This window comes from Phyllostomus hastatus, unplaced genomic scaffold, assembly GCF_019186645.2.
Source record: "Phyllostomus hastatus isolate PE091 unplaced genomic scaffold, TTU_PhHast_1.1 phas_scaffold_317, whole genome shotgun sequence".
In the NCBI taxonomy this organism is placed as follows: domain Eukaryota; kingdom Metazoa; phylum Chordata; class Mammalia; order Chiroptera; family Phyllostomidae; genus Phyllostomus; species Phyllostomus hastatus.
In genome coordinates, this window is record NW_025334023.1 from 16,796,500 (window position 1) to 16,800,597 (window position 4,098).

Below are 4,098 nucleotides of genomic sequence, written 5' to 3' on the forward strand. Positions count from 1 at the left end.
CATGCACAGGAACCATGTCCACAGATAGGTTCTCCCAGGGGGAATCAGGCCTGCAATGTACATAGGCTGCTTTGAGACTTGCCTTTGCTAAAACTCCCTCACCCTGAATTGAGACAGCAAGTGCTTACTGCAACTTCCTAAAATCCATGCTAAACTTTCCAATGATGAGTGTAACTGGTTCAACTACTTTTGCCTTTTCATTTGCAAATATCCCTCTTCTGTGATGTGATTAGCAGCAGTGGCTCCTTTGTTTTCTGTAAAAAGTAACCACTTAAAGCCAACCTGTGCACAGTAAATGAGGACCATCATGTAATGTGCCCAGAAAAAAAATAAAGGCCCATCATGGCAGAGGCTGAGGCTTTTTGCTCCCCTTGAGAGAAAAAGCCATGCTTGCCCTTTTCCTTCATAGGACTCAGTAGTCCATGCGAATGTCTGTCCCCCATCCACAATGTGGCAGACCCCACTAGCCAGGGTCTGCATCAACTATTTCTATTGCCCATGTAAAGACTTAGCCTCAATAAAGCAGACTTTCCCTGCTACACATCAGGGGTCTGTGCAGTGCACCCCAGCACCCAGCATCCTTTGCAAATAATTGCCATGAAGAGCCCATTTAATTATATAAGGTAAGGTATGTTCCAGACACCATACATAGTAATATATGGGACATTATAAGTTTTTAATATATATATATTATAATATTAATATATATGGCAATCAACTATATTTCATGTAACATAATTAAACATTTACTTTGTTTTCCTTTCCTTTATTTTGATTGTAAAAAGTAGTCCATTTAAGTGATGGTCATGAAACAAAATGAACATTTTTTTCCATGTCCTATGTCATACTTTTTCTGTAACATCCAATGTTTTGCATGCTTTCCAATATTTACTGGAAACACTTTCTAATATTTAGTTATCAAACAAGTCAGTACAGTAGGAGGAGTTATTTTTAATCATATTCTAAGGTAATACTAAAGCAGAATAATGAATTGGTACTATGATTTTAAAAAATCATTTCACAAAATTTATATTTTTCTTAAAGAATTACATGCTATGGCTCCTTCAAATTATATCAAGATTCACATTACATAGGTTCAAACTTCAACACTATAAAAATAACAAAGAATTAGCTTTGTAATGAGCAACAGTTTAGTTAGATAACCTTCTTTCAGGAGTTCAAACCAGTGTTGATGTGTATTGACAGGAGCATCGGCTTTTACATGGGAAAAATATGGAGGGTGTATTGACAATTTGGGCTATTATTGGCATGTATATGGATCTCTATAAATCCATATGTTAATACTATGTTAAATATGAAAAATATATATTTAATATATTTTAGTAATCTCTGTCACATTAATATCAATAGTGAATCATGGTTAAATCTTGACAGTAAAGAGTTGCTTAAGATATTGACAGCTCAATTAAATGGAGATTGTTTTATCTTGTTTGGAAATAAAAAACTGATTTGAAAATATATTGCAAGCTGGGTATTTCTTCCTCCATAATCTGTTATAAATATCAAAGCCCAATGAAAGAGGAAATGAGATTTAGTGTCTTAAATTAGGTGACAACTAAACAGAAGCAGATTTGAATGTTAAAAGAAAATGAATATACACAAAAGGAAAATCATGCCCTAATTTTAGAAGACATTACTTTCCAAACCAATTCTGCCTTCTGCTCTGTTCCAATATGAAAAAGTCATTACTAAGGCATATACATAATTCAATAAGTTGAATTAATTCTGGATGTTACTTTGAATGAAATTCCCATTTTAATCTCAAGAATTTATCCGTCTATTCATGACACTATTATGTTTTTAAAATTGAGATCTATAATAACATTCATATTTCTTTTTCTTATAAAAATATTTCAGTGGCTTATTCTATAGGAATATTATTTTTCCAAAACTTCATAAAATGTCTCATTAATTGCTGTTCATAATACAAACTCACACAGTTATTTTAGAAAACAGTTTGACAATTTCTTAAAAAGCTAAACATAGTCTTACCATACAGTCCAATATTGTGCAGCTAGGGATTTATTCAACTGATTTGAAAATTTGTGTCCACATAAAAAGCTATATAGTGCATTCATTCATAATCATCAAACTGGGAGCAACCAAGATGTCCTTTACCAGGCAAGTTAATAAACAAACCTGTGATCTAGCCAAACAACGTACAGTCACTTGCCACTTAATGACAGGTTTACATTCTGAGAAATGCATCATAAGGCAATTGTTGTCCTTGTCCAAACATCATAGAGTGTACTTACAAATGCCTAGATGGTAAATTTTACTGAACACCCACGTGATATGATATAGCTTATTGTCATTGCCTCCAAACTTATACAGTATGTCACTATATAAAACATTAAAGTGCACAAGAGAAAATGATGCAATTAAGAGATGCAGTAAACTGGATGTATGAGGCTGCTGTTAGCATAATACAGCACACTATTTTATAGGAATCATTTTTTTAATAAGTAGGAAGAACATGCACTATAATAATAATAAAAAGTATGTGATAGTAAATACCTAAACCAGTAACATAGTTATTTATTAAGTGCTTTAAAAATGTGCTATATTTTTATATAACCCACAGCACAGGTGTGTTTATACCAACATCACCATAAACATGTAAGTAATATTTTGTGCTATGACTATATAACGACTATGATATCATTAGAAACAAGAAATTTTTAGCTTCATTATAATCTTATGAGGCCACCATCATAAGTGCGTTCATCTCAGACCAAAGTGTCATTATGCACACAACAGTAGTATGATTTATACCAAAATTCATACTATTCAGGAATGAGCTGTCAAGCAATATCATTTTATATATATGACATTCTGGAGGAAGAAAAACTTCAGATATAATAAATAGACCAGTGGTTGCCAAGGATTTAGGATGGAGAGAATTGAATAGAAGAAGCAGAGGGGATTTTATTTTTAAAGACTTTAGTCTTGTGGCCAAGATGTTAGCATATGTAAATATAGCTCACCTTCTCACAAAACCACATCAAAATTACAACTATAGAACAACCATCATTCAGAACCATCAGAAACTGAGTAGAATGAAAGTCTGACAATTAGGAAAATAAGGATACTACTCCATCCAGACTGGTAGGAGGAGTGGAGACATGAATGGGCTGGTCCCACACACACATGTGGTGGATAAAAATTTGGGAGGAATATTTCAGGAGTGAGAAGTTCCAGCCCCATATGAATACCCCAAGCCCAGGATTCCAGTGACAAGAAGATAAGTCCCCATAACTTCTGGCTGCAAAAAGCAGTGGGACTCAGTTGGTGGAAGAAACTTCTGGAGCCCCAAGCAGTTCCTCTTAAAGAACCCACACATGGACTCACCTACTCACTCTCACTCCCTCTGAGCCCCAGCACTGGGATAGCAGCTTGGAAGGCACAGTGGCACATAGGGAGGTAGTGAAAGCTCTGGCATTAAGATGAGAACTGGGGGACAGCTTTCTCCCAGACAGAAAGGCCACTGTCCCTTTTCTGAACCTCACCCCACAGAGCCACAAAGCCAGCAAGCAAGTGCCATATCTGAGACTCCATCAACCTGGCTAACATCATTTGCCCTGCTCTGGAGATCCCCAGAGACTCTACCCCACTCAACTTACAGGCCCACTCAAGCTGCTTTTCCATATGAATGGCTTTTCTTCACTCATGCTTCACAACTTCCTAAATTCTCCTAGGAAGCAACAGATGACCTCAGTGAACCCCCAGCAACCATACTTCTTCCTAAGTGGCCCTAGCACAGCAGTAGCAGCAGCCAGCCTAAATTCACAATTTGGGCTTGCCTGGGAATCTCTAAGCCTAGCACAAGTAGCAACCATCTCAGATTGCTTTATAGCCCAGGAAGGGCAAAACAAGTGCGGCTGATGTTGGCCTGCACCACTTGAGATATCCTAAACCCTATACACCCAGTGGATAGCTACAGACCATGCTGGAGCACCACTACACTGCCCCTGCATAGCTGATCCTCCATGGAGGGCAGAGGTTGGTGGTCAGTGGTCCTAGCCAGTCCTTGTAGCTGACTGGCCTGGGTAAGTCCCTCACTTTGATCTGTCAACA